The 14,218-nt window shown below is 38.4% G+C and overlaps 1 long non-coding RNA gene and 1 other non-coding gene across 2 annotated transcripts in view; both read left to right on the top strand.

The window, feature by feature from the left end:
• Window positions 1–14,218, top strand: part of LOC129647578 (uncharacterized) — a 218,379-nt gene that overhangs the window by 70,211 nt on the left and 133,950 nt on the right. The gene's annotated exons all lie outside the window — the stretch shown is intronic.
• On the top strand, window positions 13,104–13,176 carry TRNAG-UCC (transfer RNA glycine (anticodon UCC)). Its single transcript has one exon. It is a non-coding gene; the product is annotated as a tRNA-Gly (tRNA).

Genomic DNA, 14,218 nt, shown 5'->3' on the forward strand with positions numbered 1-14,218 from the left:
ATTTGTCTATTTTATTTTGTGTGCATAATTGTTGTACATATAAATAAAAATCAAAGTGTTCAATACATCTGTAATAAATTTTTCCTTGTAGAGGAAAAATTGAATTTTCCTTATAGAGGAAAAATTGAGTTTTTCTGGAGGAAAAATTGAAAGTATTTCTCTATAGACAATTGATTAGCTGACATTCTACTATGGTCTCAAATCTGGAGTAAGTTTTCCCTGAAGATGGGTTAAAGCAGGAGAAATATTCTTTAAAAATTAGAGAAATACCTGTTTTTGAAATTATATTTATTTATAATATTACTGAAATTGGTGAAGTCCATGCAAGATCTTTTTTTTTTTTTTTTTTTTTTAGTATTTAGAAGCCCTGTGTCCCTAGAAGACTGATTAAATCTTTGTGATTTGGCTTGCTAAAAGAGGTAGAGTGCGTGAGGAAAACCAAAACAAATGGAACAGCCCTGCAAAACATTTAGACAGTGGTACGACCATATTTTCAGCAGCTTCTTTCATTGCCTCTGACTAACTTTCCATCACAAATACCTTGTTTCTACTGTTTCCAATCCTTTTTCAGTTATCTCTAGACCTAAGGAATCATGGGTCAGTTGGCATGACTTAGAGGTTATGAGACACATGAATAACTAACGAGAGGTACAATTTTGTCCTTTATTCACTCAAATTTTTCATTTGTCCAATTTGATTAGAGAGTTTTTCACCTACCCATAAGGCTCACTCTCTGCAAAGGCTTCATGGACTTTCCAAGATCAGAAGTCTTAACCGAAAAGCATCTTCCAATGAGAGTGTACAACATATAGTTCATGAACTCTGCTGGAATCAGGAAGACGAGCTCTCATCCAAATTATGTCACTCATTAACTGTGTGACTTGGACAAATCACTCAGCCCTTTATAAGCTTCAGTGTCTTACATAAAATTAAGACAACAAAGGTACATGAGGTTTGTTATGGGTGTTAAATGAGATATGCAGAAACTATACTGTTGCATGTCAATACTGTCAATACATAGGATATTCATTGCTGTAACTAACCTCTGCTCTTCAGGCAAAATATAAGCCAGATTAGAAACCTAGCACAAAAGAGAACAGGTAATAATAAGAAGAGAAGTAAAGGATGAGAAATACAATGATTGTTTTAGTCATACTATGTCAGAGTTCCTGCATTAAATTACTTCTTGGTTTTAGCAGTCTCTTCTACTTTGCTGATCAAGTCCTGGTTCTATCAATAGCTGAACTGCTTGCTCCCGCTCCTTTTTTGCCTGTGACCTTCAGTGGGTCACTTTAGGCATACTTTTGTTTTTGAAATTCTGTAAATTAATACAATGTTTTTTCCAATTCTGGAATTTGAATTAGTGTATCTTGTTCTCTTTGTAATCTTTCTAAAATTCAGTTTTGGGATTATATGCTGCACTAAAGCCCAAGCAGACTCTGTGATATATGTTGAGTATAAAAGATCCTCCAGCCTTTTGTTTTTTTTGGCATCCCCTCCCTCCACTGATCCTATTTTTCTATCATCCCAGGATACCATCACACCATGATGTCTTTACCATAGGTCTTTGTATGTATTGCTTCTTAATCTGGTTGTTTCTTGGTTTTGTCAAAAATTCTGCTTTTTTGCCTTACCTAATCCAATAAGATGAAATAAATCATTACTCCTCACTTTGTATCACCACAGAGCTTTATTTAGAGCCCTATTATTGTATTAATCATATCATATTGCAGTTCTTTATTAGATCACTCATTTACTAAGTTTATGACCTGCTTGAAGAAACTTAGTTTCAGGGTCAAGAAGAAAGAAAGGTAAACAAAACATATCCAGAAATCAACTGTATCTGCTTGTCATTAATTGTTACTCAATTAATGTTTGGCAAATTAATTATCTACCCTCAAATGCTTTGAAGGTGCCTTGGTATTACTAATATCACAGATTCCCTGTGATAATCTCAAGTGATCCTCTTAATCAACATTCATTAAATGTTTAGAGTAACTTTTGAATTTTAAAAAGGTTTTGCTGTTTTAAAATTAATCTTTTCATAAGTCTAGCAATGTCTCGGAGAAGGCAATGGCACCCCACTCCAGTACTCTTGCCTGGAAAATCCCATGGACGGAGGAGCCTGGTAGGCTGCAGTCCATGGGGTCGCTAGGAGTCGGACATGACTGAGCGACTTCAGTTTCACTTTTCACTTTCATGCATTGGAGAAGGAAATGGCAACCCACTCCAGTACTCTTGCCTGGAGAATCCCAGGGACAGGAGAGCCTGGTGGGCTGCCGTCTCTGGGGTCGCACAGAGTCGGACACGACTGAAGCGACTTAGCAGCAGCAGCAGCAGCAGCAATGTCTAATGAGATGTCCTTTGGCTATCCCTGTTATGACCAAATAACAATAGCTAACAGAGAATGAACATTTATTGTCATCCAAGCACTTGGTCAAGGTGTATATCACTGAATTCTCTCAACAAACCCACAATGTGGTTACCATGTTTATCCCCACTGAATAGTAGTGAAAGGCACATAGAATTTAACTTGCTCAAAGTCACATACACAGTTAGTGATTGGTGGAGCTAAGATCTAAACTTAGAAAATCTGTTGATGAAGACTGCTCTTAACCACTGTGTTATATTATTACTAAAGTAAACCAGGCTGTAGTAACCCAAGTAAGGAGCACTCTAAATAGCTTTGTAGCCAGTTACCATTAACACTGCACCTTTTCTTCCCCTAACCCAACCAAGAAATCTCTCCCCATATTTTATAGATTATCATCTCCCACATTCTTCAATATGTTTATCCAAGAAAAAAGACTCCTAGAATCTAAGCTGTGTGTTTTGCATGTGCAAATTGTCCAGTATTTTAGCCAGCATGCTTTAAATTATTTGCTTCAATGTTTGTTGCTGTCTTTAAAAATTAGCACTAAAATGATGATTATATTCATTGCCACCAGCTAAAAAGCACTGGACTCCTACAGTGCAGCTTGAGGGATTTTGTAGGTTTTCTTTTTTTCCCATTAATATTTAAGCTTACGTTAAGGCAGACAAAACTGAATACATAACAAATAACCATCAAGGTTATCCTTTATGGGTCAAACATAATGAGTCTCAATTATTAAAATTCACTGCAAATTGAAGGCAGTGATTTTTACTATGAATATTTTGCAAGTTCTTCCTCAAGCTTGCTGTTTTTCCAATTTTAATAAACTAAACTTACAGTATTATCTAGTCATTGGATAGAGTTAGATGTTAGCTTTTCTTTTTCCTAAAGGTCTCTAATCCCTTATGTTAATAGTAAATAACCTCTAGGCTGCAATATGCTCATTTGTGTGTCAAAATGAGTTAAAAGCAGCAAGTCCTGGGTTTTAAGGAGTATGGTCAGAGTCTATGACCCTGAGGGGGAAGTCCAAGGATCCCTGGGACCACTTGAGCCTAATCAAGGTTGAACTAAAATGATACCAGTTCCTAGGGTGTCTCAAATCCCCAACATCCTTTGGGAACCCCACTGTGGAAGACTTGATTCTGAAACATGCCAGAGTTCCCTAATATGTGACCAGACACTACCTCTGCCTTCCCAGCTCCAGGATCCTTCCTTTTTGGTCTCACATTCTTTTGTTGTTGTTAATTAATAACTATTTATTGAATTTTTGTTACAGTATTGCTTCTGTTTTCTGTTTTGCTTTTTTGGCCCCAAGGCGTGGGAGATCCTAGCTCCCTGACCAGGGTTGGAACCCACACCCCCTGCAATGGGAGGCGAAGTCTTAACCACTGGACCACCAAGGAAGTCCCTCGTCTCACATTCTTTCTCTTTCTTGTTTCTGACAACTCTCACAGGCTCTCTGTCATCTTCTGATTTATTTGAGACAGACAGGCCTTCTTCCCTGAAGACAAAGGCAGGTTGTATTATCTATGAGTTGGCTCCCCCACACAAGCCTGTCTACCCTTCTTAGTAAATTCTATTCCCTTTGATACTTTAGGTCTGAATTCTGAACACTGAGGCTCTTTCTCAATCTCTCCCAACCTCAGAGCTCTTATTTCTTTATGTGGAACTTTATTCCCTGATGTCCTGCTCCACAGCCAGCCCTTGCTGCATACATCTTCAGCCTGCCAAAATAATGATAGATATTAAGCACGGAAAGATGGGCTTGTAGACCAATGGCTGGGATGCAGGGTCACCTGAACATGAACTTTCCCCCTAGGTCAACCACATGTCACCCGATTGAGATTCCTGAGGGAACTATACAGAGAAGAAAACGTTAGAAAACTGAACAGTTAGACTGGAATCTTGAAATAGTCCTCTCTTGAGCCAGTCTGTTCCTGTGGAACAGTCCCTGTACCTGGGTCAGAAAAAAAGCCTATGGTCTGAAGCACAACAGACAAAGGACGACTTATTTTATTTTTACTTACGCTCAGATTGCAATTTCAGAAATTACTTCAATTATGATGTAAAGGGCTAGTCCAGGAGAAGCAAAGGCAGGAGCAGGAGAAGCAATGCAAGGGAGTTGCCTCTTGGTGCCTTGCTGGGTTTCTTGGCATTTCAGAAGGAATAGTGTACCATCTTTTCTCAGGAAAAGTATCCCAAGGAAGAGGATGAGAGGTGATGCAAACACATCATCTGTCTCTCTGTTTCAAAGTTATGCCACTTAATTCTCACAGAGAAAATATAACGTAGCTACCATTATCATTGCCATTGAAAAGTTGAGGTACATAGATTTTAACTTGTCTTATAATGAGAGAAAGAGAGAGAAGAGAGATTATTCTTATGTTGGGGAATGCAGGTGGTAATTAAGGAACAAGGAACCCCACCAAAGCCAGACTTCGGAACCTCACAAGCCTGTCTCAGGAAAATTTAACAGATTTATATTATCCATGCTATCTTTTGGTATTCAGTGAGGCACACAGGGTGTTCTTAGAGTGGCAAGGAAAGTTTTCCCTAGCTTTTCCCTAGCTCAGACAGGTCACCCCTGGAAGACTAGGAAGGAGGAAATAAAGCAGACTTCTCACCCTTCGCATCCAGGGATGCAGTGAAAACCATGTAGGAAGAACATATTCTTAGGATGCTGTAAAGACATGGTCCCTCACCTACTAAGGGAACTTTATGGTCTTGGCTTTTTATTTCAGTTTGAAGTGGTTCCACCTGGAGCTGTGTAGTGTTTCAATTCACTTACAATTCTGGGTAGAATTGTTAGAAGCATGTCTGCTGGATAAAATTCATCTAATGTCAGAATGTCAGAACATGAGACAGATGGAAGATTAAGTTCAAGGAAAAAAAAAAAACACGCATCCAGATTCCCAGATCTCTGCAGATTGAACCAGGGCTGATGGTGATGTTCACAGCCCCACCTTTGAGCTTTGGTAAGAATGCCTTTTGTTTGGTAAACTCTCTCTTAAGCGGCTAGGTGTACATGACAGCTTTTGGATTCATATCAGTCTTAAGAGCTTCCTGTTACCTAACCTCTTCAGACTGTTTTTACAAACCTAAAAACAATATAAAATGATGAGATACATCTCTGTGTGTCTATCAGTCTGTCTGTCTCCCTACTTATTCACTTAGATAAAGCAAACGCTAAATAACCTCCTGTATGCAGGGTATTTACTGCTTTAGGGCACAATCTGTTGCAGAACAGTTAAAACTGTTGCTAAGGCATCTATTGTCATAATGTATGCCTCGGCAGCCCTGTGTTCTGTCTTGCTCTGCATCTGTGAATACAGTGATTTATCGGTAGTACTAATCTTCTTTGAAAGTGGAAGTGCTGCGAAGTCAAATATGTTTGAAGAATGGAAAAACAGTTTCATTTTCTGTTGTTTGTTTCCATGAATTTTCCTATGACTGCTTGAGAAAACATTTTCTGTGGAAAGAAAGCACATATGTACGTAGTTGGGTAAAAAATAAGAGCAGCATCTTCTTTAGAATTTTGTTATTCTGATGAGGTCTGCCCCTGCTACTTTTATCTTCTTAGGGCGATTGTATCCTAAGGACTGCATCATCATCACCATCCATCATTATCCTTACGTCATCATCAGGTAGCCTTACGGAACGGTCATTATGTGTAGAGCATTTAAGAAAAAAGACGAACATTTGAAAACAGAGACCCTAAACACAAATACAGTCTAACTCTTCCCTTGAAGAAAAGTTCTTGGGAGAGGGTTCCTACCCAACTCCTACCTTCTTTTCCAGTCCTTCCACAGAGTATTAGTAAACTAGGAGAACTTGCCATTGATTGTATACCAATAAGCAGTGGGCTGAACCATTGCATGGAAACTCAGATAGTACAAAGGTCAGTTGAGAGGAAGCTAAGGGTCTTCCAGGCAAAGGTACTTAGGGTTTGCACACTCAGCTGCTTTCCAGATTGACCCCAAGGTGATGACTGGGTCATGGGAAAAAGTGAGTAGGAAACTTTACTATTATTTCAAGCCTATAACACATTCTCTATCCCAGGGCATCAGAAAAATTTCTTTCTTTTTCGTTTTCTTTGAACTCAACTCCTTCACTCTACCAAATGTTGCCTTCCGCTCCCCATACATACTAAGGTGAAAGTGAGTGATAACATCTCCAAGAGGTCATTGCTGTCAATCAGGTATAAAGTCTCTGTCAAATACAACTGACCCTTGCACAAAGAGGGAGGTGAGGGAACTGAACCCCAAGCAGTCAAGAATTCGAGTATAACTTACAGTTGATCCTCCATATTCACGATTTCTCATCTTTGGATTCAACCAAACTTGGATTGTGTTGTACTGTAGTACGTATTTATTATAAAAGTGGACCCCATGCAGTTTAAGTCTGTGTTATTTAGGTACCAACTGTGGTTCTAAATTGAGGACATTAGTCATCACATGGAAGAAGGCTTGGCTTGTGTGAAGAAAGTCAGCAAAGATCAGGTGAGGCCTCTGACTATAGTTTGGAAATGTTACCATAATTATTAACATTGTGAATTCTGAAGACTAGTTGACCTGAATTTAAATTTAGTCTCATCACTCACTTGCTGTATGAACTACATTTGGCAAATTTCTCAATCTTTCTAAGAGCTAACTTCCATGCAACTACAGATAAAAGTAGTGTATACATTTTCAGGGCTGTAATGCAGATTAGTGGAGAAGGCAATGGTAACCCACTCCAGTACTCTTGCCTGGAAAATCTCATGGATGGAGGAGCCTGGTGGGCTGCTGTCTATGGGGTTGCATAGAGTCAGACACGACTGAAGCGACTTAGCAGCAGCAGCAGCAGCAATGCAGATTAGATAACATAAAGCATGTGAAATGATAACCACAGGGTTGCACTCAGCTAGTACTCAGTATTTATATGAGGTGGTCGATAGAACACCTGTGTGTAAAGATAACAATGAATGATTCCACTAATTGAATCTGCAGACTCTGTTGATTTGAGTTCTTCCCGCTAAGATTAAATATTTACTTCTTTTTTTTTTTCCTGGTTTAGTCTTAGATATTGGACAAAGACAAAAGTAAGCATGAACTATAAATATATACAGAAATTAATATGAAAGATAATCTACAAATAAGCTAGTTGAATGTGTTCTTTAAACAGCCATCATCACAGTTCAGTTCAGTTCAGTCGCTCAGTCGTGTCCGACTCTTTGCAACCCCATGAATTGCAGCACGCCAGGCCTCCCTGTCCATCACCAACTCCCGGAGTTCACTCAGACTCACATCCATCGAGTCAGTGATACCATCCAGCCATCTCATCCTCTGGTGTCCCCTTCTCCTCCTGCCCCCAATCCCTCCCAGCATCAGAGTCTTTTCCAATGAGTCAACTCTTCACATGAGGTGGCCAAAGTATTGGAGTTTCAGCTTCAACATCAGTCTTTCCAATGAACACCCAGGACTGATCTCCTTTAGGATGGACTGGTTGGATCTCCTTGCAGTCCAAGGGACTCTCAAGAGTCTTCTCCAACACCACAGTTCAAAAGCATCAATTCTTCAGCACTCAGCTTTCTTCGCAGTCCAACTCTCACATCCATACATCATCACAAGTGGACAGCAAAAAGTGTGCAGTGCTTTGATTCTTATTAAATAACATCACATTAAACCTCAAGTCACAATTCAAGAATTTTTAAAAAAGTTAAATTGCTGGATTTTAATAATATTTTTAAAATCAAAGACTATATATTTATAGTCATATTTGAGCAGTAGCTATTTTGATTAAACTCCACATTCTTTGCCAGCATATTAAGACAATAGAATATTCTGCAAACTCAGGAGACCTTATAATACTTTGGAATCACGGTTTTACTAATTTTGTAAGCTGAGTGAACATGCTGACTGCGTAGGGTATAAGTTTCCTCATCTGCCACTTACATGAGATTGACTTTTGGATTAATAAGAACATATTCATAAGGTGCTACATACAGAGAAACACTCAACACCTGCTGGGTATTGTGATCAGAACAGGGAACTTATTAATGTGCAAGTTCAGCTTTCTCAAAATTCCCATACTTGGCAACAATCTGCCTAGCAACACTTTCTTCCTTTAAAGCATCTCTTTAATTTTATATTTATTCTTAAGATAGACTAGGATAAATAAAACTTTGAGTATGTTTTCACTTGCCCAGAAAGCAATCAACAAACCAAAGCAAGCCGCATACTCAGCAGTACCCAAGCAATAAAGAACAGCCTTTGCCTGCCTGTCTTCTCTGTCAGTGTTGAAGGGCAAGGCATTAACTCTCTACGACCTGTAAATGTTTCGTTTGAGGGCTTTGCACCTCTGGATGAATAATGAATGTTAATTAATGATGGCAATGATAATAGCATTCTGTGTTTTTACCTTATTGCTCTTTATCAGTCTCTAAGCCTTTTCTTTCTCAAGTGGGTCCTTATTATTTTAGCCATTATTTTATTCCTGGAAACTTGTGCTTTGTTAAAATACAGCACATATCTTCTTGTGTGTTACCATAGCAAATTGCATAAGAATTTACACCATAAATTATTCATTACAGCCAATTTAGTATAATTATTAATTCCCGCATACATTGGTGCCTGATTACATCTCAGTGCTCATTGCAAGATCTTGACCATGTTCTCCCGAAAATAATGATCTGTCATGGCTAATCAGGATCTCACAAGTCCCACTAAAAGGTGAAAACGTTTAATTAATATTGGTTTAATGCAACAACGATTGATCCAATTGCTACAACCTGTCAGAGAGTCTTCTGAAGGTAATCCAAAATTTTACTGGTTATGAATTTAAGAGATGGCCGTGGTGTATAGGCAATCAACGTACTTTCCAATTCAAGGGCAAATTGGGATGTACTCTTCCCTCAGTATCTTTCTGCAAAAGTAAATCAGCTCCACTTTCACTGGGAAGCTTTGCTCCCAACATCAGTTCTGGTATTTCAAGCTTTCATGCCTTATGCTCCCAGTGAGCCCTTCTTTTGCATTAAAGATGCATCCTGTATTGTATGTGAATGTTCCAAGCTGCACTGCCTCCCACGCGGATCTCATTTTAACTCTAAGTTGAGCTGAGCAAAGTTTGCAGTTGCATTTCCCACTGGGATTAACTGTGTAGAATATGGTTTAGAATTCAGTTCAAAAGCCCTTTGGCTGCAAAACCATATAGTCTAAATATACACAGAGCATCCCTGAATAGCCATGGCCTTAAGTCTGATTTAAATTTGGTGAGGTAGGGGTGGGGTGGGGAGGGCGGGCTCTTGAAATGTAGAACAGAAATCAATCTTATGTACAATATGATCAATTTTATTATTTATATGATCAATTTTATTACTTTAATTTGTTTTATATATTTTGAAAAATTTCTTTGTTTTTATGTTGAGTGCCCTCAGGATCAAGAGTGAGACAATATTAGTTAATTTTAAATCACATTTTATGGCTGATCTTTTAACCATAGAGGAGAAAATACATTAAGATGATAACATCTCTTTTACTGAGGGTCAGTGATGTGCCAGACACTTTGTATATATATGCTTTCAGACTCACATTAACCTTTTAAATTAGATAATATATTTCCTCATTTTCAAGATAGGAAGATTGAAGCTGGAGGTCCTCGTCTAGTAAATTGATGAGTAAAGTTGTAAACTCAGATCTGCCTGATGTGCTACTGTCTTCTCCCATGCAGTTTATTGAATCCTCTGTAAACCAGGGACATAAGACAGGGACTGTTTGAAGAGCTAAAGTGATTGCCTTTTTGATCCTTTCTTTGTTACACCATGAGGGAATTTTAATGCATTGTTTTAGAAACATTCACGTGGATGAGCCAAATGAGGAGAATGAGACAGAACTTATATATTTGCTACCAGTTCAGTGTCGGGTTTTGCTTGACTTGGTTGTGTATTTGGCTCTGTTTCAAGGGACACAAACTTGTAGATATCAGACCCATGTACTGTTGAAATACGTCCTATTACAAAACTATGCATCCATCACATTTCAGCTCTCACATCTCCCCTACTGAGGCCCTGTTTGTTTTTCCAAGATATAATTTTTAAGGCTACATTTTTGTGTGTGTGAGTTTTGTTTAAAGTACAAGAGCTCATTTGGACTGGTACTGTCTGGAACTGTCACTGCCTTAAAGGCTCATGGGTAGTGGATACCTCAGTAGCACTTTGGGCAGCCACCTTAGAAAGTCGTTGATGGACAAAGGCTATCATCTTTGCCCTTCAGTTGAGTGCACACAAGTTTGAAGGTGTTCTTTACCACCAGAGAATTCATTAATGTCTTCAAGGCTAAACCACTGTGTTCCATATCAGTTCACCCTAGAGTTCCTCAACACCAAAAGTAATTTACATGTAAGAGGAGAGGTTATGGCTGTGTTTATATATAGCCAACCATTCTGTTTGCTTCTGGGACTTCATTATACCTAGTGTCACATCTTGAAGTTTCAGAGGTCTTTGCTGAAATTACTCAGTATAGTTCTTTGGCATTGCTAAAGCTTGTTACAATTTTCTCTTATTTTCACAAGTTTATTGGGTTGCTATAAAGCTGAGAGAAAAACTCCCAGGAGAGAGAACAAAGACTGGAAGAAACAGGCAGAATGAGGAAAGAGAAGCCATAGATGCAGACAGTCAAAACTGCAAAAAGATAGCTAGCTCCACTAATCTTTCTCCTTATAAACATACATTTATACCAGTAATTTCACCAAATAATCAAGTAAACTGCCTATCTATTTAGTGACCAGTCAATTGAATAATTCATATCCTTATACTCTAGGAGCAGACACTGAGCTAATACAATTATTGTCTCTCTTTCAATTTAACTTTGATTTGTTGGAAAATTTCAGGAAATGTCCATTTGAAGATTTCACAATTATAGATGAATAAGAGAAGGAAAATATTTATTCCTATTCTTGGCATATTTCAGTCCTCCTGAGAATCCATTAAACATGGAAATGGGAAACATAACTTATTATTACTTAATATAACATGATTGTCATATTTCTATACCTTGCAAATGCTTCTCATTTTTGGAAGATGATGTTGGAAAAATGGGAAATGATTTTCACCTTCCCCTTCAAATAAGAACCTCCCTCACTCTTATACTATCTAGTCACCAGAAAAGGACATATAAGTGCTGAAAGAACTAATATTTTGACAAAATGTTAACGAGTTTTTCTCTTTTGTAATTTTTCCATAACTCATCTATAGTCAGGTCAAGACAACCCCTCTGTCTCAGGAGTAAGATTCAGACTATAACAGCAGGAATGGAAAGAGAAAGATTTTGTCTTAATTTTCTAACATTTAGTGTAGAATTTGGTTTCAAATCCCCTTCAACACATCAAGAGTCAGCTTGGATTCTAGATGAGATTTTCTTTCATGGTGCATGAGGCAGAGTTTAGGAAAAAAAGAGGAAGTAATTGAAAGAGCATTAATCTCCGCAAACAGAGGATTGAGCAATCAAGGGAAAAGGCAGAAGACATTAAAATGGTCAAACACGTGGTTGGCTCCCATTTGGAATAAGAAGATGTGTTAGGAGATAATGATATGAAGGGCTCTAGCCTTCTCTCATTTTGTGACTCGGAAGATAACTCTAGAGTTGTCTAGCACCAACAGTGGAGAGTCCCACTCAGTAAAGAGTGTGTAATTGCATTGCCAAGGGTGGAGTGTTCAAGTTTGAAATTCCAAGGTCTCCACCAATTCTTCAGTGGCTTATGAATGGTATTTTCTATGAGGAAAGCTGCAGTGAAAGGGAGAAGATGCCCAAGTAGAGGGTGGGTTGGCTATTTTAGGACAGAAGTCAGGGTAGAACATAGGTTCTATCTTGTTGATAGGTTGCAATTTTTAACACTGGCAAATACCAAATCCCAGAGAGAGGCCAAATTATGAACTTTATTATCTGCAAAAAATGATCACCCACAATGGGAGATGTCCAGAAATGAGATCAGTTATTCTTCAAAGGTCATGAACTTATTCACATGAGGTAACCACCTCTTGAACTCCTATGTCAGGAGTTTCCTTTTTCTTATACCTGGACCTCATCATGAAGAGGAATCAGGGTAACCATGGTGGAAAAAGACAGTGAAGCTGGAAAAAGAAAAAAAAAAAAAAACAAAACTCAAAACCCTGAATAATGCCTAAACACTTTTATTTAATCATAATTTTTTTGTGTCAGACTTCTGAAAAATAGGATACAATAAAAAGCCAATAGAAGCAATATGCAAGCAAATTTCAAAGTTTCTAGAAAATCTGTTATGTATTGCAAGGAAATTTGTAAACTTCTTTGAGAAAAAAAATTAGGTGATAGGAGCAATGTCTTGCTGTGTTTTATTCTATCAGATTTTTTTCTCAGAGCAAATTTGATGGGATAAGTGGGTAAAAATTGGCATAGGAGAAAGGACAAAGGCTGATGACCAAAGCAGTCAACACTTTCTTCCCCTGGAGACACTATTTCCTTACTCCAAGTGTTTATTATGATTAATGCTATGTTTGGAAGATGATAATAGAAATTATGATAGTTACTATTAATAATAATTTATAGTCACAATTAATGAAGATATTTTACTAGCAGAGCCTAACATTAGATATTAATAGCAATTTGGTGAAAGCTTCTGACAATCACTTGTGCTTTTTACCAATCAAGGAAATGAGGGGAACAAAGGCTCAAACTGCTGAATAAGTAGTAACAGTAAAAGTACTGAACTAGGGAATTCCCTGGTTGTCCAGTGGTTAAGACTCTGTGCTTCCATTGGAGTGGGCCCAGGTTCGATCCCTGGCTGGGGAACTAAGAACCCTCAAGCCATGCTGTTCAGTCACTCAGTCATGTCCAACTCTTTGCGACCTCATGGACTGCAGCACGCCTTGCTTCCCTGTCCTTCACCATCTCCCAGAGCTCGCTTAAACTCATGTCCATTGAGGCATTGATACTATCCAATCATCTCACCCCCTGCTGTCCCCTTCTCCTCCTGCCTTCAATCTTTCCCCGCATCAGGGTCTTTTCTAACACGTCAGCTCTTCGCCTCAGGTGGCCAAAATATTGGAGCTTCAGCTTCAGCATCAGTCATTCCAATGAATATTCAGGGTTGATTTCCTTTAGGATTGACTGATTTGGTCTCCTTGCAATCCAAGGGACTCGCAAGAATCTTCTCCAACACTGCAGTTCAAAAGCATCAATTCCTCAGTGTGAGCCTTCTTTATGGTCCAACTCTCACATCCATTCATGACTACTGGAAGAGGCATAGCCAAAAAAAAAAATTAAAAAATATTTTGAACTAAGCAGATGAACACAGGCTGTAGGTCACCAGTGTGGGCATATAGGTGCACAGTTGCAAATGCAGTTCTTTTTATATGGCTTCTGTCTGAAAACTCAAATTGTATTTGTTTCCTAGAAAACAAATCAGGATAAAAGAAATGAAAATAGTAAGTGCGTCTATTAATAGATAAGAAATCCATTGGCTTATAAAGCTGGTCAAATATTGATGTCACATCTCAATTAAAATAATTTAAATTGGGCCTTGTTTCATAATTGGAACATTTAAAAAATTTGAATGCATAAAGAAAAGTTTTCTACATTTCTGCGTTCCAAAGTTGATGACCAACAACTAATATTTGTGTCTTGCATTTTTTCCTAAAGAGATATTTTCACATTTGCTTTGCCTTTATATTGCTGCTGCTAAGTCACTTCAGTTGTGTCCGACTCTGTGCGACCCCATAGACGGCAGCCCATCAGGCTCCTCCATCCCTGGGATTCTCCAGGCAAGAATACTGGAGTGGGTTGCCATTTCCTTCTCCAGAGAAGGCTGAGCACTGCAGAATTGATGCTTTGG

Source organism: Bubalus kerabau, chromosome 3, assembly GCF_029407905.1.
Source record: "Bubalus kerabau isolate K-KA32 ecotype Philippines breed swamp buffalo chromosome 3, PCC_UOA_SB_1v2, whole genome shotgun sequence".
Classification (NCBI taxonomy): Eukaryota; Metazoa; Chordata; class Mammalia; order Artiodactyla; family Bovidae; genus Bubalus; species Bubalus kerabau.